At 46.6% G+C, this 21,378-nt stretch overlaps 14 non-coding genes across 14 annotated transcripts; 5 read left to right on the forward strand and 9 right to left on the reverse strand.

Annotated features, from left to right (window-relative positions):
- Window positions 1-5,326: 5,326 nt before the first annotated feature.
- On the reverse strand, window positions 5,327-5,490 carry LOC135045961 (U1 spliceosomal RNA). The gene has a single exon (XR_010238340.1). It is a non-coding gene; the product is annotated as a U1 spliceosomal RNA (small nuclear RNA).
- A 655-nt stretch (window positions 5,491-6,145) lies between these two features.
- LOC135045994 (U1 spliceosomal RNA) lies at window positions 6,146-6,308 on the reverse strand. The gene has a single exon (XR_010238371.1). It is a non-coding gene; the product is annotated as a U1 spliceosomal RNA (small nuclear RNA).
- Window positions 6,309-6,460: 152 nt separating this feature from the next.
- On the reverse strand, window positions 6,461-6,624 carry LOC135045981 (U1 spliceosomal RNA). The gene has a single exon (XR_010238359.1). It is a non-coding gene; the product is annotated as a U1 spliceosomal RNA (small nuclear RNA).
- Window positions 6,625-7,298: 674 nt separating this feature from the next.
- LOC135045908 (U1 spliceosomal RNA) lies at window positions 7,299-7,461 on the reverse strand. Its single transcript, XR_010238298.1, has one exon. It is a non-coding gene; the product is annotated as a U1 spliceosomal RNA (small nuclear RNA).
- Window positions 7,462-7,613: 152 nt separating this feature from the next.
- Window positions 7,614-7,777, reverse strand: LOC135045977 (U1 spliceosomal RNA). Its single transcript, XR_010238355.1, has one exon. It is a non-coding gene; the product is annotated as a U1 spliceosomal RNA (small nuclear RNA).
- Window positions 7,778-9,158: 1,381 nt separating this feature from the next.
- On the reverse strand, window positions 9,159-9,232 carry TRNAN-AUU (transfer RNA asparagine (anticodon AUU)). The gene has a single exon. It is a non-coding gene; the product is annotated as a tRNA-Asn (tRNA).
- A 3,347-nt stretch (window positions 9,233-12,579) lies between these two features.
- Window positions 12,580-12,743, forward strand: LOC135045979 (U1 spliceosomal RNA). Its single transcript, XR_010238357.1, has one exon. It is a non-coding gene; the product is annotated as a U1 spliceosomal RNA (small nuclear RNA).
- Window positions 12,744-12,895: 152 nt separating this feature from the next.
- Window positions 12,896-13,058, forward strand: LOC135045909 (U1 spliceosomal RNA). The gene has a single exon (XR_010238299.1). It is a non-coding gene; the product is annotated as a U1 spliceosomal RNA (small nuclear RNA).
- Window positions 13,059-13,731: 673 nt separating this feature from the next.
- LOC135045982 (U1 spliceosomal RNA) lies at window positions 13,732-13,895 on the forward strand. Its single transcript, XR_010238360.1, has one exon. It is a non-coding gene; the product is annotated as a U1 spliceosomal RNA (small nuclear RNA).
- Window positions 13,896-14,047: 152 nt separating this feature from the next.
- Window positions 14,048-14,210, forward strand: LOC135045889 (U1 spliceosomal RNA). The gene has a single exon (XR_010238284.1). It is a non-coding gene; the product is annotated as a U1 spliceosomal RNA (small nuclear RNA).
- A 655-nt stretch (window positions 14,211-14,865) lies between these two features.
- On the forward strand, window positions 14,866-15,029 carry LOC135045962 (U1 spliceosomal RNA). The gene has a single exon (XR_010238341.1). It is a non-coding gene; the product is annotated as a U1 spliceosomal RNA (small nuclear RNA).
- Window positions 15,030-18,610: 3,581 nt separating this feature from the next.
- Window positions 18,611-18,773, reverse strand: LOC135045928 (U1 spliceosomal RNA). Its single transcript, XR_010238313.1, has one exon. It is a non-coding gene; the product is annotated as a U1 spliceosomal RNA (small nuclear RNA).
- A 152-nt stretch (window positions 18,774-18,925) lies between these two features.
- Window positions 18,926-19,089, reverse strand: LOC135045897 (U1 spliceosomal RNA). Its single transcript, XR_010238292.1, has one exon. It is a non-coding gene; the product is annotated as a U1 spliceosomal RNA (small nuclear RNA).
- A 674-nt stretch (window positions 19,090-19,763) lies between these two features.
- Window positions 19,764-19,919, reverse strand: LOC135045940 (U1 spliceosomal RNA). The gene has a single exon (XR_010238319.1). It is a non-coding gene; the product is annotated as a U1 spliceosomal RNA (small nuclear RNA).
- Between the last annotated feature and the right edge of the window lie 1,459 nt (window positions 19,920-21,378).

Consider the following 21,378-nt stretch of genomic DNA (forward strand, 5'->3'; position numbering starts at 1 on the left):
TGAGGAGGATATGGGTGTTGCTGGCGCTGGGGAGGAAATTGACAAGGAGGATTCTGATGGTGAGGTGGTTTGTTTAAGTCAGGCACCCGGCGAGACACCTGTTGTCCGTGGGAGGAATATGGCCATTGACATGCCTGGTGAAAATACCAAAAAAATCAGCTCTTCGGTGTGGAAGTATTTCAACAGAAATGCGGACAACAGGTGTCAAGCCGTGTGTTGCCTTTGTCAAGCTGTAATAAGTAGGGGTAAGGACGTTAACCACCTCGGAACATCCTCCCTTATACGTCACCTGCAGCGCATTCATCATAAGTCAGTGACAAGTTCAAAAACTTTGGGCGACAGCGGAAGCAGTCCACTGACCAGTAAATCCCTTCCTCTTGTAACCAAGCTCACGCAAACCACCCCACCAACTCCCTCAGTGTCAATTTCCTCCTTCCCCAGGAATGCCAATAGTCCTGCAGGCCATGTCACTGGCAATTCTGACGAGTTCTCTCCTGCCTGGGATTCCTCCGATGCATCCTTGAGTGTAACGCCTACTGCTGCTGGCGCTGCTGTTGTTGCTGCTGGGAGTCGATGGTCATCCCAGAGGGGAAGTCGTAAGACCACTTTTACTACTTCCACCAAGCAATTGACTGTCCAACAGTCCTTTGCAAGGAAGATGAAATATCACAGCAGTCATCCTGCTGCAAAGCGGATAACTGAGGCCTTGGCATCCTGGGCAGTGAGAAACGTGGTTCCGGTATCCATCATTACTTCAGAGCCAACTATAGACTTGATTGAGGTACTGTGTCCCCGGTACCAAATACCATCTAGGTTCCATTTCTCTAGGCAGGCGATACCGAAAATGTACACAGACCTCAGAAAAAGACTCACCAGTGTCCTAAAAAATGCAGTTGTACCCAATGTCCACTTAACCACGGACATGTGGACAAGTGGAGCAGGGCAGACTCAGGACTATATGACTGTGACAGCCCACTGGGTAGATGTATTGACTCCCGCCGCAAGAACAGCAGCGGCGGCACCAGTAGCAGCATCTCGCAAACGCCAACTCTTTCCTAGGCAGGCTACGCTTTGTATCACCGCTTTCCAGAATACGCACACAGCTGAAAACCTCTTACGGCAACTAAGGAAGATCATCACAGAATGGCTTACCCCAATTGGACTCTCCTGTGGATTTGTGGCATCGGACAACGCCAGCAATATTGTGCGTGCATTATATCTGGGCAAATTCCAGCACGTCCCATGTTTTGCACATACCTTGAATTTGGTGGTGCAGAATTATTTAAAAAACGACAGGGGCGTGCAAGAGATGCTGTCGGTGGCCACAAGAATTGCGGGACACTTTCGGCGTACAGGCACCACGTACAGAAGACTGGAGCAACACCAAAAACGCCTGAACCTGCCCTGCCATCATCTGAAGCAAGAAGTGGTAACGAGGTGGAATTCAACCCTCTATATGCTTCAGAGGATGGAGGAGCAGCAAAAGGCCATTCAAGCCTATACATCTGACCACGATATAGGAGGTGGAATGCACCTGTCTCAAGCGCAGTGGAGAATGATTTCAACGTTGTGCAAGGTTCTGCAACCTTTTGAACTTGCCACACGTGAAGTCAGTTCAGACACTGCCAGCCTGAGTCAGGTCATTCCCGTCATCAGGCTTTTGCAGAAGAAGCTGGAGACATTGAAGGAGGAGCTAAGACAGAGCGATTCCGCTAGGCATGTGGGACTTGTGGATGGAGCCCTTCATTCGCTTAACCAGGATTCACGGGTGGTCAATCTGTTGAAATCAGAGCACTACATTTTGGCCACCGTGCTCGATCCTAGATTTAAAACCTACGTTGTATCTCTCTTTCCGGCAGACACAAGTCTGCAGGGGTTCAAAGACCTGCTGGTGAGAAAATTATCAAGTCAAGCGGAACTTGATCGGTCAACAGCTCCTCCTTCACATTCTCCCGCAATTGGGGGTGCGAGGAAAAGGCTCAGAATTCCGAGCCCACCCGCTGGCGGTGATGCAGGGCAGTCTGGAGCGACTGCTGATGCTGACATCTGGTCCGGACTGAAGGACCTGCCAACGATTACGGACATGTCGTCTACTGTCACTGCATATGATTCTCTCACCATTGAAAGAATGGTGGAGGATTATATGAGTGACCGCATCCAAGTAGGCATGTCAGACAGTCCGTACGTATACTGGCAGGAAAAAGAGGCAATTTGGAGGCCCTTGCACAAACTGGCTTTATTCTACCTAAGTTGCCCTCCCACAAGTGTGTACTCCGAAAGAGTGTTTAGTGCCGCCGCTCACCTTGTCAGCAATCGGCGTACGAGGTTACTTCCAGAAAATGTGGAGAAGATGATGTTCATTAAAATGAATTATAATCAATTTCTCCGTGGAGACATTGACCAGCAGCAATTGCCTCCACAAAGTACACAGGAAGCTGAGATGGTGGATTCCAGTGGGGACGAATTGATAATCTGTGAGGAGGGGGATGTACACGGTGATGAATCGGAGGATGATGATGAGGTGGACATCTTGCCTCTATAGAGCCAGTTTGTGCAAGGAGAGATTAATTGCTTCTTTTTTGGTGGGGGTCCAAACCAACCCGTCATTTCAGTCACAGTCGTGTGGCAGACCCTGTCACTGAAATGATGGGTTGGTTAAAGTGTGCATGTCCTGTTTATACAACATAAGGGTGGGTGGGAGGGCCCAAGGCAATTCCACCTTGCACCTCTTTTTTCTTTTATTTTTCTTTGCGTCATGTGCTGTTTGGGGAGTGTTTTTTGGAAGGGCCATCCTGCGTGACACTGCAGTGCCACTCCTAGATGGGCCAGGTGTTTGTGTCGGCCACTTGGGTCGCAGAGCTTAGTCACACAGCTACCTCATTGCGCCTCTTTTTTTCTTTGCGTCATGTGCTGTTTGGGGAGTGTTTTTTGGAAGGGCCATCCTGCGTGACACTGCAGTGACACTCCTAGATGGGCCAGGTGTTTGTGTCGTCCACTTGGGTCGCTGAGCTTAGTCACACAGCTACCTCATTGCGCCTCTTTTTTTCTTTGCGTCATGTGCTGTTTGGGGAGTGTTTTTTGGAAGGGCCATCCTGCGTGACACTGCAGTGCCACTCCTAGATGGGCCAGGTGTTTGTGTCGGCCACTTGGGTCGCTGAGCTTAGTCACACAGCTACCTCATTGCGCCTCTTTTTTTCTTTGCGTCATGTGCTGTTTGGGGAGTGTTTTTGGAAGGGCCATCCTGCGTGACACTGCAGTGCCACTCCTAGATGGGCCAGGTGTTTGTGTCGGCCACTTGGGTCGCTGAGCTTAGTCACACAGCTACCTCATTGCACCTCTTTTTTTCTTTGCGTCATGTGCTGTTTGGGGAGTGTTTTTTGGAAGGGCCATCCTGCGTGACACTGCAGTGCCACTCCTAGATGGGCCAGGTGTTTGTGTCGGCCACTTGGGTCGCTGAGCTTAGTCACACAGCTACCTCATTGCGCCTCTTTTTTTCTTTGCGTCATGTGCTGTTTGGGGAGTGTTTTTTGGAAGGGCCATCATGCGTGACACTGCAGTGCCACTCCTAGATGGGCCAGGTGTTTGTGTCGGCCACTTGGGTCACTGAGCTTAGTCATCCAGCGACCTCGGTGCAAATTTTAGGACTAAAAATAATATTGTGAGGTGTGAGGTGTTAAGAATAGACTGAAAATGAGTGGAAATTATGGTTATTGAGGTTAATAATACTTTGGGATCAAAATGACTCCCAAATTCTATGATTTAAGCTGTTTTTTAGGGTTTTTTGAAAAAAACACCCGAATCCAAAACACACCCGAATCCGACAAAAAAAATTCGGTGAGGTTTAGCCAAAACGCGTTCGAACCCAAAACACGGCCGCGGAACCGAACCCAAAACCAAAACACAAAACCCGAAAAATTTCCGGTGCACATCTCTAGTGGCCATGCCATGTCACTGTGCAGGAGCCAGCACCGCTCACACACTAGTCTCCGGTGCAGCCCCCAACCCCCGGGACACCCGGAGCAACAAAATGTAGATTCAGGCCACCAGGCCACGCCCCTACCTATGAAACCATGCCTCCTTTTTACCATTGCGCTGCTTATCTGCGCGCACTGCATTACAATCTCCCTCGCCACCTCTCTGGGTGTCACCAGTGATAGTGACACCTCTGCCATGCTTGTAGCAGCTGGTCCTAAGATCTACGCCTCAAGCCCTGAGTGTTTGCCCTTGTGACTTGTTGATCATCATAGCAAAGCAGATGCTTACAGAAAACTGCAGGGGCTTAGATTGAAAATAAAAAAAATTGATGGGTATAAGGTAGAGAGGAGCGGGTTCGGTTCTCCGAGAACCGAATTCCCCACGAACTCCACGTGGTTTACACTGGTACGAGGTAGGCTCGGTTGTTCCCGCCTGACTCGGAAAACCTGAACAAGGGAAAATGTCATCATCCCGCTGTCGGATTCTCGCGAGATTCGGATTCCATATAAAGAGCTGCGCGTTGCCGCCATTTTTACTCGTGCATTGAAGAGAGAGCGGAGAGGACGTGGCTATGTTCTCTCAGTGGAAATCTCAATATCAGTGCTCAGTATCAGTGGATACTTATTGCTGCTCAGTAATACTAGTAGTGTGTCTCTCCTGCTCAGTGTCAGTTCTCAGTAGTATCCTCATCAGTGCTCAGTATCACTGCTCATTGTCTTGTGCTGCATTGTTGTGCTCAGCATACTACAGTACATTACTAATAGTCCAGTGCTGCATCTTGCTGCTCAGTGTCAGTTCTAGTATCCTCATCAGTGCTCACTATCACTGCTCATTGCATTGTGGTGTTCTGTATACTACAGTAACATAGTAATATAGTAACATATAGTAACATAGTTTTTGAGGTTGAATAGAGGCAAATTGCCCATCGTGTTCAACCTGTTTTAAGTTGTGATGATTCTACATACTTGCTGAATAATGTTTTATGACTAGTTAGCTACTACAACTCATGTTACCCCCGGATTAACCATGTTGATATTTTAAGTATTATAACCTTGGATAGCTTTTTCATTCAGAAATGTATCCATTCCTTTTTTAAATCCAATTACAGAGTCCGCCATTACCACCTTCCCTGGCAGGGAATTCCACATCCTGATTGCCCTAACAGTGAAGATCATAGTATCTCACCTGGCAGGTAAGTAGGAGTTGGGCCAGAGCTGTGGAGGATTGCTGCTCGGGCACCCCCTGTCAAGTGAAGGAGATCCAACTGAGGCAGCACAAGGGAACTCTCGAAAGAAGAACAAGGCTAGAGGAAGATCTGAGACAAAGAAATCTGACTTTTACCAGAGCTGACCAGAGGAAAGCACAAACACAGTCCCCCACTACCACAAATAATGCAGTCGAGTTTCCCACATTTGGGGAAATCACAGGGGTCAGCATACCCAGAATGCAATGAATGAACCTCACCCTGGGAGAACAATCTTCATGACCATGGTATCGCCTATGCAAAATAAGTATGATTTGGGATAGGGCTGGGGAGGGCCGCTGCTCAGGCACATCTCTGTCAAGTAAAGGAGATTCAACTGAGGCAGCACAAGGGAACTCTCATCTGGGGACAACAACTGCAGGGAGAACACATATTTTCAGATGAACATGGGAGGGCAGAAGGCTGCCTAATACTGAAGCACCCCCAAACAACAAACCAAATGCAACAACTAGTACAAGCATTCCTGGGGGAAGTTCTGCAGAAGACGGATTTGCATACGGTGATGTCATCCAAGCAGTGGGCCAAAGTTGTCTGGAACCCTCATCTGCATATGAAAAGAGAAAAGGGGTATGCAGGGCATGGCGGCCTTTTGCGGCACTTGGATGACCCTTAGTTCGCATTAAACACCCCCACCCTCCTTCGGTGTGGGGCTCATGTTGACAATGCCCCAGCCCCTGAAGCATTCAAGCTGATTTCTTACAGCAGCTTGGCACTGTAACAGCTCCAGAGCTGCTCTGTAAGGCAAGTAAAAGGGTGTGTAGTTTGCATTGTGCATTGGAAGGCACAAAGTAAGCAGACAGGAGGAGAAGTCAGGATAGTGCACAAGGGTATAAAAGGGAGGGGCTCAAGAAAAAAGAAGTGGAAACAGACAGCAAACTAGGCTGGAGAGAGACCTGAGACAAAGAGATCTGAATTATACGAGAGCCGACCAGGGGAAACACAAATTATGCAGTCAAGTTTCCCACATTTGGGGAAATCGCAGGGGCAGCACACCCAGAGTGCAATGGGTGAGCCTTGCCCTGAGAGAAGCACCTTCATGATCATAGTATCTCACCTGGCAGGTAAGTAGGAGTTGGGCTTGAGCTGGGGAGGGTCGCTGCTCGGGCACCCCCCTGTCAAGTGAAGGAGATCCAACTGAGGCAGCACAAGGGAACTCTCGAAAGAAGAACAAGGCTAGAGGAAGATCTGAAACAAAGAAATCTGACTTTTACCAGAGCTGACCAGAGGAAAACACAAACACAGTCCCCCACTACCACAAATAATGCAGTCGAGTTACCCACATTTGGGGAAATCACAGGGGTCAGCATACCCAGAATGCAATGAATGAACCTCACCCTGGGAGAATAATCTTCATGACCATGGTATCTCCTATGCAAAATAAGTATGATTTGGGATAGGGCTGGGGAGGGCCGCTGCTCAGGCACATCTCTGTCAAGTAAAGGAGATTCAACTGAGGCAGCACAAGGGAACTCTCATCTGGGGACAACAACTGCAGGGAGAACACATATTTTCAGATGAACATGGGAGGGCAGAAGGCTGCCTAATACTGAAGCACCCCCAAACAACAAACCAAATGCAACAACTAGTGCAAGCATTCCTGGGGGAAGGCCTGCCGCAGATGGATTTGCATATGGTGATGTCATCCAAGCAGTGGGTCAAAGTTGGCTACAACCTTCGTCTGCATATGAAAAGAGAAAAGGGGCGTGCAGGGCATGGCGGCCTTTTGCGGTGCTTGGATGACCCTTAGTTTGCATTAAACACCCCCACCCTCCTTCGGTGTGGGTCTCATGTTGGCCATGCCCCAGCCCCTGAAGCATTCAAGCTGATTTCTTGCAGCAGCATGGCACTGTAACAGCTCCAGAGCTGCTCTGTAAGGCAAGTAAAAGGGTGTGGGCCCTGCAGCACTACCTGTAGTTTGCATTGTGCATTGGAAGGCACAAAGTAAGCAGACAGGAGGAGAAGTCAGGATAGTGCACAAGGGTATAAAAGGGAGGGGCTCAAGAAAAAAGAAGTGGAAACAGACAGCAAACTAGGCTGTAGAGAGACCTGAGACAAAGAGATCTGAATTATACGAGAGCCGACCAGGGGAAACACAAATTCTGCAGTCAAGTTTCCCACATTTGGGGAAATCGCAGGGGCAGCACACCCAGAGTGCAATGGGTGAGCCTTGCCCTGGGAGAAGCACCTTCATGATCATAGTATCTCACCTGGCAGGTAAGTAGGAGTTGGGCTAGAGCTGTGGAGGGTCGCTGCTCGGGCACCCCCCTGTCAAGTGAAGGAGATCCAACTGAGGCAGCACAAGGGAACTCTCGAAAGAAGAACAAGGCTAGAGGAAGATCTGAGACAAAGAAATCTGACTTTTACCAGAGCTGACCAGAGGAAAACACAAACACAGTCCCCCACTACAACAAATAATGCAGTCGAGTTACCCACATTTGGGGAAATCACAGGGGTCAGCATACCCAGAATGCAATGAATGAACCTCACCCTGGGAGAACAATCTTCATGACCATGGTATCTCCTATGCAAAATAAGTATGATTTGGGATAGGGCTGGGGAGGGCCGCTGCTCAGGCACATCTCTGTCAAGTAAAGGAGATTCAACTGAGGCAGCACAAGGGAACTCTCATCTGGGGACAACAACTGCAGGGAGAACACATATTTTCAGATGAACATGGGAGGGAAGAAGGCTGCCTAATACTGAAGCACCCCCAAACAACAAACCAAATGCAACAACTAGTGCAAGCATTCCTGGGGGAAGGCCTGCAGCAGATGGATTTGCATATGGTGATGTCATCCAAGCAGTGGGTCAAAGTTGGCTTCAACCCTCGTCTGCATATGAAAAGAGAAAAGGAGCGTGCAGGGCATGGCGGCCTTTTGCGGCGCTTGGATGACCCCTAGTTCGCATTAAACACCTCCACCCTCCTTCGGTGTGGGGCTCATGTTGGCTATGCCCCAGCCCCTGAAGCATACAAGCTGATTTCTTGCAGCAGCTGGGCACTGTAACAGCTCTAGAGCTGCTCTGTACGGCAAGTAAAAGGGTGTGGGCCCTGCAGCACTACCTGTAGTTTGCATTGTGCATTGGAAGGCACAAAGTAAGCAGACGGGAGAAGTCAGGATAGTGCGAAAGGGCATAGAAGGGAGCAGCTCAAGAAAAGAGAAGTGGAAACAGACAGCAAACTAGGCTGGAGAGAGACCTGAGACAAAGAGATCTGAATTATACGAGAGCCGACCAGGGGAAACACAAATTATGCAGTCAAGTTTCCCACATTTGGGGAAATCTGTCACCAGAAGAGCAATGCAAAATGTACAAGTGATATATTAAAATCATCTTCCATCTTGAATTTCAATGATGCATTGGGACAACAATTTTGTGAGAAACATCTTCACCCATAAAGAAAGATTTTCTTAATTCCTTATCTGTGTGCTGATTAGATATTACCTTGTTTTCACATTAAACAGACTTCCACATGAGAAAGCAGCAAGGATGCAGTAACGTTTATGTTTCCTGGTGTCAACCTGTATTATTTCAGTAGACATTGAAATGAGGATGCATCTTGCTGCCTTTCCAATGTAGCAAGTTTAATTCAGTAATAGGTGAAAAAACATTCCTACAAAGGTGTTAATCAGAGACTTGGCTTTGTGGACACTTTTCAGAGAGCAAATTTGTTAGCATAAAAATAAAGTCAGAAAATGAAGAGCTGTTTAATCACTCAATTGGACTTTTCTGCCAGCATAATTTTTTTTTCTCTGCAACCCACTGCTAAATTGTGCTTCCTAGCTGTTTTTTATAAAATCACTTAATCAAATCTAACTCTGATTACATCAGAGAAGGCCAGGTACCCTACACCATAAGAGGGGGTTTGAAATTTTGACTTGTCTACTTAAAGATCACCAAAATCTGATCACAAGGTCAATTACATCCCTGGGTGGGATTGAACCACCAACCTTTTGGTTAATAGCCAAACATGCTAACCGATTGCACCACAGAGACACCTCGTAAAAGTCCATTCTGACAAAGGCTAATAAGCATTCATCTAGAACGTTTCCTAGAAAAACTTTAAAAAGTCAATAATCTGGAGAGTTTTTGTAAGAAACACATTGCTACTTTCCCATGATGAGTGAGTGCTTCAGGATCTCTTGCACTTACATGAGCAGCAGAGTACTGCAACGGAAGCATGCTGGGCCCATAACCCAGAGGTAGGCAGATTGAAACTATCTTCTGCTATATGCATTGTTTTTTGTTAATTAAAGTAATCCAAAACTGGGATTGATATTTTGGCTCTTTTATTTTTACTTAAAGTACAATAACTTTTACCATTTTAATTTGTTTTAATAGTATATTGACAGTATTGTTTTCTTTCAAAAATCCACTTAATTTTCTTTACCCTATTATTAAAATGGTAATTGACAAAAACAAACTACATTGTCACCAGAAGAGCAGTACAAAATGTACAAGTGATATATTAAAATCATCATTCCAGCTTGAATTTCAATGATGCTTTGGTGCAACAATTTTGTGAGAAACATCTTCACCCATAAAGAAAGATTTTCTTAATTCCTTACCTGTGTGCTGATTAGATATCACCTTGTTTTCACATTAAACAGACTTCCCCATGAGGAAGCAGCAAGGATGCAGTGACGTTTATGTTTCCTGGTGTCAACCTGTATTATTTCAGTAGACATTGAAATGAGGATGCATCTTGCTGCCTTTCCAATGAAGCAAGTTTAATTCAGTAATAGGTGAAAAACCATTCCTACAAAGGTGTTAATCAGAGACTTTACTTTGTGGACACTTTTCAGAGAGCAAATTTGTTAGCATAAACATAAAATCAGAAAATGAAGAGCTGTTTAATCACTCAATTGGACTTTTCTGCCAGCATAGTTTTTTTTCTCTGCAACCCACTGCTAAATTGTGCTTCCTAGCTGTTTTTTATAAAATCACTTAATCAAATCTAACTCTGATTACATCAGAGAAGGCCAGGTACCCTACACCATAAAAGGGAGTTTGACATTTTGACTTGTCTACTTAAAGATTACCAAAATCTAATCACAAGGTCAATTACATCCATGGGTGGGATTGAACCACCAACCTTTTGGTTAATAGCCAAACATGCTAACCGATTGCACCACAGAGACACCTCGTAAAAGTATATACTGACAAAGGCTAATAAGCATTCATCTAGAACGTTTCCTAGAAAAACTTTAAAAAGTCAATAATCTGGAGAGTTTTTGTAAGAAACACATTGGTACTTTCCCATGATGAGTGAGTGCTTCAGGATCTCTTGCACTTACATGAGCAGCAGAGTACTGCAACGGAAGCATGCTGGGCCCATAACCCAGAGGTAGGCAGATTGAAACTATCCTCTGCTATATGCATTGTTTTTTGTTAATTAAAGTAATCCAAAACTGGGATTGATATTTTGGCTCTTTTATTTTTACTTAAAGTACAATAACTTTTACCATTTTAATTTGTTTTAATAGTATATTGACAGTATTGTTTTCTTTCAAAAATCCACTTAATTTTCTTTACCCTATTATTAAAATGGTAATTGACAAAAACAAACTACATTGTCACCAGAAGAGCAGTACAAAATGTACAAGTGATATATTAAAATCATCTTTCCAGCTTGAATTTCAATGATGCTTTGGTGCAACAATTTTGTGAGAAACATCTTCACCCATACCCAAGACTTACTAGGCTGAATATGTATACACTAGAAAAGAGGTGCCTAAGAGGAGATATTATTAATATCTTCAAATATGTAAAGATACATAACAAAGAGTTATCAGAGGAATTATTTAATAAAAGAACACGTGGTCACTCGCTGCGACTGGAGGAAATTCAGAATGCAATGGAGGAAAGGGTTCTTCACTGTTAGGGCAATCAGGATGTGGAATTCCCTGCCAGGGAAGGTGGTAATGGCGGACTCTGTAATTGGATTTAAAAAAGGAATGGATACATTTCTGAATGAAAAAGCTATCCAAGGTTATAATACTTAAAATATCAACATGGTTAATCCGGGGGTAACATGAGTTATAGTAGTTAACTAGTCATAAAACATTATTCAGCAAGTATGTAGAATCATCACAACTTAAAACAGGTTGAACACGATGGGCAATTTGCCTCTATTCAACCTCAAAAACTATTGTACTGCTCTTCTGGTGACAATGTAGTTTGTTTTTGTCAATTACCATTTTAATAATAGGGTAAAGAAAATTAAGTGGATTTTTGAAAGAAAACAATACTGTCAATATACTATTAAAACAAATTAAAATGGTAAAAGTTATTGTACTTTAAGTAAAAATAAAAGCTAAAATATCAATCCCAGTTTTGGATTACTTTAAATGGACTGCAGATCTCTCTTGGCCTGGACCTATGGGGGTCAAATGCAGGACATTGCATGTCAGCCATGTTGTCACATCTCGGCTGAAAGAATACAAAATTATATATATACAGTCACTTGAAAACATTATTGGTGATTATTCCTGCAGGTAATCACCACACCTTAGATCACATATAATTTGTGATCCTCCTTTCTCTATTCAAACGTGACAGCAAGGCTCACCCATTGCACTCTGGGTGTGCTGCTCCTGCGATTTCCCCAAATGTGGGAAACTTGACTGCATAATTTGTGTTTCCCCTGGTCGGCTCTCGTATAATTCAGATCTCTTTGTCTCAGGTCTCTCTCCAGCCTAGTTTGCTGTCTGTTTCCACTTCTCTTTTCTTGAGCTGCTCCCTTCTATGCCCTTGCGCACTATCCTGACTTCTCCCGTCTGCTTACTTTGTGCCTTCCAATGCACAATGCAAACTACAGGTAGTGCTGCAGGGCCCACACCCTTTTACTTGCCGTACAGAGCAGCTCTGGAGCTGTTACAGAGCCCAGCTACTGCAAGAAATCAGCTTGAATGCTTCAGGGGCTGAGGCATAGCCAACATGAGCCCCACACCGAAGGAGGGTGGAGGTGTTTAATGCGGACTAGGGGTCATCCAAGCGCCGCAAAAGGCCGCCATGCCCTGCACGCCCCTTTTCTCTTTTCACATGCAGATGAGGGTTGAAGCCAACTTTGACCCACTGCTTGGATGACATCACCATATGCAAATCCATCTGCTGCAGGCCTTCCCCCAGGAATGCTTGCACTAGTTGTTGCATTTGGTTTGTTGTTTGGGGGTGCTTCAGTATTAGGCAGCCTTCTTCCCTCCCATGTTCATCTGAAAATATGTGTTCTCCCTGCAGTTGTTGTCCCCAGATGAGAGTTCCCTTGTGCTGCCTCAGTTGAATCTCCTTTACTTGACAGAGATGTGCCTGAGCAGCGGCCCTCCCCAGCCCTATCCCAAATCATACTTATTTTGCATAGGAGATACCATGGTCATGAAGATTGTTCTCCCAGGGTGAGGTTCATTCATTGCATTCTGGGTATGCTGACCCCTGTGATTTCCCCAAATGTGGGTAACTCGACTGCATTATTTGTTGTAGTGGGGGACTGTGTTTGTGTTTTCCTCTGGTCAGCTCTGGTAAAAGTCAGATTTCTTTGTCTCAGATCTTCCTCTAGCCTTGTTCTTCTTTCGAGAGTTCCCTTGTGCTGCCTCAGTTGGATCTCCTTCACTTGACAGGGGGGTGCCCGAGCAGCGACCCTCCCCAGCTCTAGCCCAACTCCTACTTACCTGCCAGGTGAGATACTATGATCATGAAGGTGCTTCTCCCAGGGCAAGGCTCACCCATTGCACTCTGGGTGTGCTGCCCCTGCGATTTCCCCAAATGTGGGAAACTTGACTGCAGAATTTGTGTTTCCCCTGGTCGGCTCTCGTATAATTCAGATCTCTTTGTCTCAGGTCTCTCTACAGCCTAGTTTGCTGTCTGTTTCCACTTCTTTTTTCTTGAGCCCCTCCCTTTTATACCCTTGTGCACTATCCTGACTTCTCCTCCTGTCTGCTTACTTTGTGCCTTCCAATGCACAATGCAAACTACAGGTAGTGCTGCAGGGCCCACACCCTTTTACTTGCATTACAGAGCAGCTCTGGAGCTGTTACAGTGCCAAGCTGCTGCAAGAAATCAGCTTGAATGCTTCAGGGGCTGGGGCATGGCCAACATGAGACCCACACCGAAGGAGGGTGGGGGTGTTTAATGCAAACTAAGGGTCATCCAAGCACCGCAAAAGGCCGCCATGCCCTGCACGCCCCTTTTCTCTTTTCATATGCAGACGAAGGTTGAAGCCAACTTTGACCCACTGCTTGGATGACATCACCATATGCAAATCAATCTGCGGCAGGCCTTCCCCCAGGAATGCTTGCACTAGTTGTTGCATTTGGTTTGTTGTTTGGGGGTGCTTCAGTATTAGGCAGCCTTCTGCCCTCCCATGTTCATCTGAAAATATGTGTTCTCCCTGCAGTTGTTGTCCCAGATGAGAGTTCCCTTGTGCTGCCTCAGTTGAATCTCCTTTACTTGACAGAGATGTGCCTGAGCAGCGGCCCTCCCCAGCCCTATCCCAAATCATACTTATTTTGCATAGGAGATACCATGGTCATGAAGATTATTCTCCCAGGGTGAGGTTCATTCATTGCATTCTGGGTATGCTGACCCCTGTGATTTCCCCAAATGTGGGTAACTCGACTGCATTATTTGTGGTAGTGGGGGACTGTGTTTGTGTTTTCCTCTGGTCAGCTCTGGTAAAAGTCAGATTTCTTTGTTTCAGATCTTCCTCTAGCCTTGTTCTTCTTTCGAGAGTTCCCTTGTGCTGCCTCAGTTGGATCTCCTTCACTTGACAGGGGGGTGCCCGAGCAGCGACCCTCCCCAGCTCAAGCCCAACTCCTACTTACCTGCCAGGTGAGATACTATGATCATGAAGGTGCTTCTCCCAGGGCAAGGCTCACCCATTGCACTCTGGGTGTGCTGCCCCTGCGATTTCCCCAAATGTGGGAAACTTGACTGCATAATTTGTGTTTCCCCTGGTCGGCTCTCGTATAATTCAGATCTCTTTGTCTCAGGTCTCTCTCCAGCCTAGTTTGCTGTCTGTTTCCACTTCTTTTTTCTTGAGCCCCTCCCTTTTATACCCTTGTGCACTATCCTGACTTCTCCTCCTGTCTGCTTACTTTGTGCCTTCCAATGCACAATGCAAACTACACACCCTTTTACTTGCCTTACAGAGCAGCTCTGGAGCTGTTACAGTGCCAAGCTGCTGTAAGAAATCAGCTTGAATGCTTCAGGGGCTGGGGCATTGGCAACATGAGCCCCACACCGAAGGAGGGTGGGGGTGTTTAATGCGAACTAAGGGTCATCCAAGCGCCGCAAAAGGCCGCCATGCCCTGCATACCCCTTTTCTCTTTTCATATGCAGATGAGGGTTCCAGCCAACTTTGGCCCACTGCTTGGATGACATCACCGTATGCAAATCCGTCTTCTGCAGAACTTCCCCCAGGAATGCTTGTACTAGTTGTTGCATTTGGTTTGTTGTTTGGGGGTGCTTCAGTATTAGGCAGCCTTCTGCCCTCCCATGTTCATCTGAAAATATGTGTTCTCCCTGCAGTTGTTGTCCCCAGATGAGATTTCCCTTGTGCTGCCTCAGTTGAATCTCCTTTACTTGACAGAGATGTGCCTGAGCAGCGGCCCTCCCCAGCCCTATCCCAAATCATACTTATTTTGCATAGGCGATACCATGGTCATGAAGATTGTTCTCCCAGGGTGAGGTTCATTCATTGCATTCTGGGTATGCTGACCCCTGTGATTTCCCCAAATGTGGGAAACTCGACTGCATTATTTGTGGTAGTGGGGGACTGTGTTTGTGCTTTCCTCTGGTCAGCTCTGGTAAAAGTCAGATTTCTTTGTCTCAGATCTTCCTCTAGCCTTGTTCTTCTTTCGAGAGTTCCCTTGTGCTGCCTCAGTTGGATCTCCTTCACTTGACAGGGGGTGCCCGAGCAGCAATCCTCCACAGCTCTGGCCCAACTCCTACTTACCTGCCAGGTGAGATACTATGATCTTCACTGTTAGGGCAATCAGGATGTGGAATTCCCTGCCAGGGAAGGTGGTAATGGCGGACTCTGTAATTGGATTTAAAAAAGGAATGGATACATTTCTGAATGAAAAAGCTATCCAAGGTTATAATACTTAAAATATCAACATGGTTAATCCGGGGGTAACATGAGTTGTAGTAGCTAACTAGTCATAAAACATTATTCAGCAAGTATGTAGAATCATCACAACTTAAAACAGGTTGAACACGATGGGCAATTTGCCTCTATTCAACCTCAAAAACTTTGTTACTATATGTTACTATATTACTATGTTACTGTAGTATACAGAACACCACAATGCAATGAGCAGGGATAGTGAGCACTGATGAGGATACTAGAACTGACACTGAGCAGCAAGATGCAGCACTGGACTATTAGTAATGTACTGTAGTATGCTGAGCACAACAATGCAGCACAAGACAATGAGCAGTGATACTGAGCACTGATGAGGATACTACTGAGAACTGACACTGAGCAGGAGAGACACACTACTAGTATTACTGAGCAGCAATAAGTATCCACTGATACTGAGCACTGATATTGAGATTTCCACTGAGAGAACATAGCCACGTCCTCTCCGCTCTCTCTTCAATGCACGAGTAAAAATGGCGGCAACGCGCAGCTCTTTATATGGAATCCGAATCTCGCGAGAATCCGACAGCGGGATGATGACATTTTCCCTTGTTCAGGTTTTCCGAGTCAGGCGGGAACAACCGAGCCTGCCTCGGACCAGTGTAAACCACGTGGAGTTCGTGGGGAATTCGGTTCTCGGAGAACCGAACCCGCTCCTCTCTACCTTATACCCATCAAATTTTTTTATTTTCAATCTAAGCCCCTGCAGTTTTCTGTAAGCATCTGCTTTGCTATGATGATCAACAAGTCACAAGGGCAAACACTCAGGGCTTGAGGCGTAGATCTTAGGACCAGCTGCTACAAGCATGGCAGAGGTGTCACTATCACTGGTGACACCCAGAGAGGTGGCGAGGGAGATTGTAATGCAGTGCGCGCAGATAAGCAGCGCAATGGTAAAAAGGAGGCATGGTTTCATAGGTAGGGGCGTTGCCTGGTGGCCTGAATCTACATTTTGTTGCTCCGGGTGTCCCGGGGGTTGGGGGCTGCACCGGGGACTAGTGTGTGAGCGGTGCTGGCTCCTGCACAGTGACATGGCATGGCCACTAGAGATGTGCACCGGAAATTTTTCGGGTTTTGTGTTTTGGTTTTGGGTTCGGTTCCGCGGCCGTGTTTTGGGTTCGAACGCGTTTTGGCTAAACCTCACCGAATTTTTTTTGTCGGATTCGGGTGTGTTTTGGATTCGGGTGTTTTTTTCAAAAAACCCTAAAAAACAGCTTAAATCATAGAATTTGGGAGTCATTTTGATCCCAAAGTATTATTAACCTCAATAACCATAATTTCAACTCATTTTCAGTCTATTCTTAACACCTCACACCTCACAATATTATTTTTAGTCCTAAAATTTGCACCGAGGTCGCTGGATGACTAAGCTCAGTGACCCAAGTGGCCGACACAAACACCTGGCCCATCTAGGAGTGGCACTGCAGTGTCACGCATGATGGCCCTTCCAAAAAACACTCCCCAAACAGCACATGACGCAAAGAAAAAAAGAGGCGCAATGAGGTAGCTGTGTGACTAAGCTCAGCGACCCAAGTGGCCGACACAAACACCTGGCTCCATCCCTGACTTGGAAATGGAGTGTTGCTGACCCCCCTCTCCCCCCCTGCCCCGATTGACAGGCAGAGGCGATCGCATTCTCTGCGGGGTGCCGCAGAAAATGCAGGCACATGCGTATGCTCTTAGCAATTTTTGCAGTTGGATCGCTTACTGTGATTGCAATCCAACCTGAATCAGGCCCTATTACCTATCACAATGCGCTGCGGGCAGTACAAAATTGGTTTAATATGGGAGAAAAAACCCCAGACCTGTGCTCCTTAACTGTACCTGGTGGCTCGTGGAGCGGCTGCCCAGTAATCAGTGTCCACGCCAGTGCGCACACGGTCCACCCCCTACGGCCACGCTCCCCTTCATCAGCGGCCTCGTGATCCGGAAGGGCGGTGCGTGTGTGACTGACCTTAGGAAGAAACCGGAGCCTCCGCTGCAGTGACCCAGCAACCAGGGCACGGGAGTATACAGCGCCGCTGGGAGTGATGAAGCTGCAGTAAAGATGTCTATTAGACCTAGCCTGCTGCAGCCCTTGTAGAATCTCATAAAAAAAGTTCTTATTTTCTTGTCAAAATTAATAGCTAAGAATAGGCTGCCTGAGGCAGGCCCCTGTTAAGTGGCCTGCTACTGAAGGCACCAACTACAAACTGAGCTCCCTGTTCATGGAAGCGGGGTTATAGAGGAGAATGCGCTGAGCATCTTGGGAACAGTCAAAAGCTTTGAGCCGGTTGGTGCCTCAGATCAAGATCCTACTCTACACCCCAATGTGAATCCTTGTGGAGTCCAGTGTACCCCACAGAAGAAATTAATGTGTCACACCCATTGGCAGCAACCTTAGAATAGCTGCTGACGGGCACAATTGAGAAAGGAAGGGGGGGGGACATTTGAATCCAGCACATAGATGCAATTCAAATATGTAATTTGAACCTTCCTATTTTAAAATATAATGGATGAACTTCACCCTGTGATAACAATCTTCATGATATAGAGATCTCATATGCAAAATAAGTATGAGTTGGGATAGGGCTGGGGAGGGTGGCTGCTCGGGCAAGCCCCTCCCCCGTCAAGTTAAGGAGATTCAACTGAGGAAGCACAAGGGAACTCTCGTCTGGGGACAACAACTGCAGGGAGACCACATTTTTTCAGATGAACATGGGAGGGCGGAAGGCTGCCTAATACTGAAGCACCATCAAATATCAAACCATATGCAATAACTAGTACAAGCATTCCTGGGGGAAGGTCTGCAGGAGACGAATTTGCATACGGTGATGTCATCCAAGCAGTGGGCCAAAGTTGGCTGGAACCCTCATCTGCATATGAAAAGAGAAAAGGGTTATGCAGGGCATGGCAGCCTTTTGCGGCGCTTGGATGACCCCTAGTTCGCATTAAACACCTCCACCCTCCTTCGGTGTGGGGCTCATGTTGGCTATGCCCCAGCCCCTGAAGCATTCAAGCTGATTTCTTGCAGCAGCTGGGCACTGTAACAGCTCCAGAGCTGCTCTGTAAGGCAAATAAAAGGGTGTGGGCCCTGCAGCACTACCTGTAGTTCGCATTGTGCGTTGGAAGGCACAAAGTAAGCAGACGGGAGAAGTCAGGATAGTGCGCAAGGGCATAGAAGGGAGCGGCTCAAGAAAAGAGAAGTGGAAACAGACAGCAAACTAGGCTGGAGAGAGACCTGAGACAAAGAGATCTGAATTATACGAGAGCCGACCAGGGGAAACACAAATTATGCAGTCAAGTTTCCCATATTTGGGGAAATCGCAGGGGCAGCACACCCAGAGTGCAATGGTTGAGCCTTGCCCTGGGAGAAGCACCTTCAAGATCATAGTATCTCACCTGGCAGGTAAGTAGGAGTTGGGCTAGAGCTGGGGAGGGTCGCTGCTCGGGCACCCCCCTGTCAAGTGAAGGAGATCCAACTGAGGCAGCACAATGGAACTCTCGAAAGAAGAACAAGGCTAGAGGAAGATCTGAGACAAAGAAATCTGACTTTTACCAGAGCTGACCAGCGGAAAACACAAACACAGTCCCCAACTACCACAAATAATGCAGGCGAGTTTCGCACATTTGGGTAAATCACAGGGGTCAGCATACCCAGAATGCAATGAATGAACCTCACCCTGGGTGAACAATTTTCATGACCATGGTGTCTCCTATGCAAAATAAGTATGATTTGGGATAGGGCTGGGGAGGGCCGCTGCTCAGGCACATCTCTGTCAAGTAAAGGAGATTCAACTGAGGCAGCACAAGGGAACTCTCATATGGGGACAACAACTGCAGGGAGAACACATATTTTCAGATGAACATGGGAGGGCAGAAGGCTGCCTAATACTGAAGCACCCCCAAACAACAAACCAAATGCAACAACTAGTGCAAGCATTCCTGGGGGAAGGCCTGCAGCAGATGGATTTGCATATGGTGATGTTATCCAAGCAGTGGGTCAAAGTTGGCTTCAACCCTCATCTGCATATGAAAAGAGAAAAGGGGCGTGCAGGGCATGGCGGCCTTTTGCGGTGCTTGGATGACCCCTAGATCGCATTAAACACCCCCACCCTCCTTTGGTGTGGGGCTCATGTTGGCCATGCCCCATCCCATGAAGCATTCAAGCTGATTTCTTGCAGCAGCTGGGCACTGTAACAGCTCCAGAGCTGCTCTGTAAGGCAAGTAAAAGGGTGTGGGCCCTGCAGCACTACCTGTAGTTTGCATTGTGCATTGGAAGGCACAAAGTAAGCAGACGGGAGGAGAAGTCAGGATAGTGCACAAGGGTATAGAAGGGAGGGGCTCAAGAAAAAAGAAGTGGAAACAGAGAGCAAACTAGGCTGGAGAGAGACCTGAGACAAAGAGATCTGAATTATACGAGAGCCGACCAGAGGAAACACAAATTATGCAGTCAAGTGTCCCACATTTGGGGAAATCGTAGGAGCAGCACACCCAGTGTGCAATGGGTGAGCCTTGCCCTGGGAGAAGCACCTTCCTGATTATAGTATCTCACCTGGGTGTGCTGCCCCTGCGATTTCCCCAAATGTGGGAAACTTGACTGCATAATTTATGTTTCCCCTGGTCGGCTCTCATATAATTCAGATCTCTTTGTCTCAGGTCTCTCTCCAGCCTAGTTTGCTGTCTGTTTCCACTTCTTTTTTCTTGAGCCCCTCCCTTCTATACCCTTGTGGACTATCCTGACTTCTCCTCCTGTCTGCTTACTTTGTGCCTTCCAATGCACAATGCAAACTACAGGTAGTGCTGCAGGGCCCACACCCTTTTACTTGCCTTACAGAGCAGCTCTGGAGCTGTTACAGTGCCAAGCTGCTGCAAGAAATCAGCTTGAATGCTTCAGGGGCTGGGGCATGGCCAACATGAGCCCCACACCGAAGGAGGGTGGGGGTGTTTAATGCGAACTAAGGGTCATCCAAGCGCCGCAAAAGGCCGCCATGCCCTGCATACCCCTTTTCTCTTTTCATATGCAGATGAGGGTTCCAGCCAACTTTGGCCCACTGCTTGGATGACATCACTATATGCATATCCGTCTTCTGCAGACCTTCCCCCAGGAATGCTTGTACTAGTTGTTGCATTTGGTTTGTTGTTTGGGGGTGCTTCAGTATTAGGCAGCCTTCTGCCCTCCCATGTTCATCTGAAAATATGTGTTCTCACTGCAGTTGTTGTCCCCAGATGAGAGTTCCCTTGTGCTGCCTCAGTTGAATCTCCTTTACTCTAAAACTTGTAAAACTTAGCAAAAGTGTTTACTAAATAGCTGCTCGGCAAAGTTGCAATGCCGAGACTCCCCGACCAGCTGCCCAGGATGAACCCACCTTTCTAGTAGAATGGGTCTTCACCTAATTCAGTAACGGCAATCCTGCCGTGGAATGAGCATGCTGAATCTTACCACAGATCCAGCGCATAATTGTCTACATGGAAGCAGGACACCCAATCCTGTTGGGAGCATACAGGACAAACAGAGCCTCTGTTTTCCTAATCTGAACCGTTCTGGTGACATAAATTTTCAAAGTTCTGACCACAGCCAGAGACTTTGACTCAACGAAGGTGTCAGTGGCCAAAGGCACCATGTGGAAAGATGAACCACCTTCGGCAGAAATAGTTGACGTGTCCTCAATTCTGCTCTATCTTCATGAAATATCAAATAAAGGCTCTTGTGATACTGCATGGTTTGTACTGTTTTCCATGTGCTCCCAGATCTTTCAAGCAAGAAGCATGGTCAAGAAAGTTCTGTTTGAAAAGAAACAACATTTACTGTCATTGTTATAGAATTTGGGAGAAAAAACAAGAAGAAATCTGCACTGTTGACGCACTGGACAGAATGAATGAATCATAAAATATAACCTTTATTAAGTATGTATTAAAATTGGATAAATATTAATATTATTATCCCAAACTGCAGTGAAACATAAAGGTTAAAATCACAGAACTAACATACATGTGCATAAGAAGAATAAAGAGATGTGAA

The sequence above is a fragment of the Pseudophryne corroboree genome, unplaced genomic scaffold (assembly GCF_028390025.1).
Source record: "Pseudophryne corroboree isolate aPseCor3 unplaced genomic scaffold, aPseCor3.hap2 scaffold_914, whole genome shotgun sequence".
NCBI classification, from domain to species: domain Eukaryota; kingdom Metazoa; phylum Chordata; class Amphibia; order Anura; family Myobatrachidae; genus Pseudophryne; species Pseudophryne corroboree.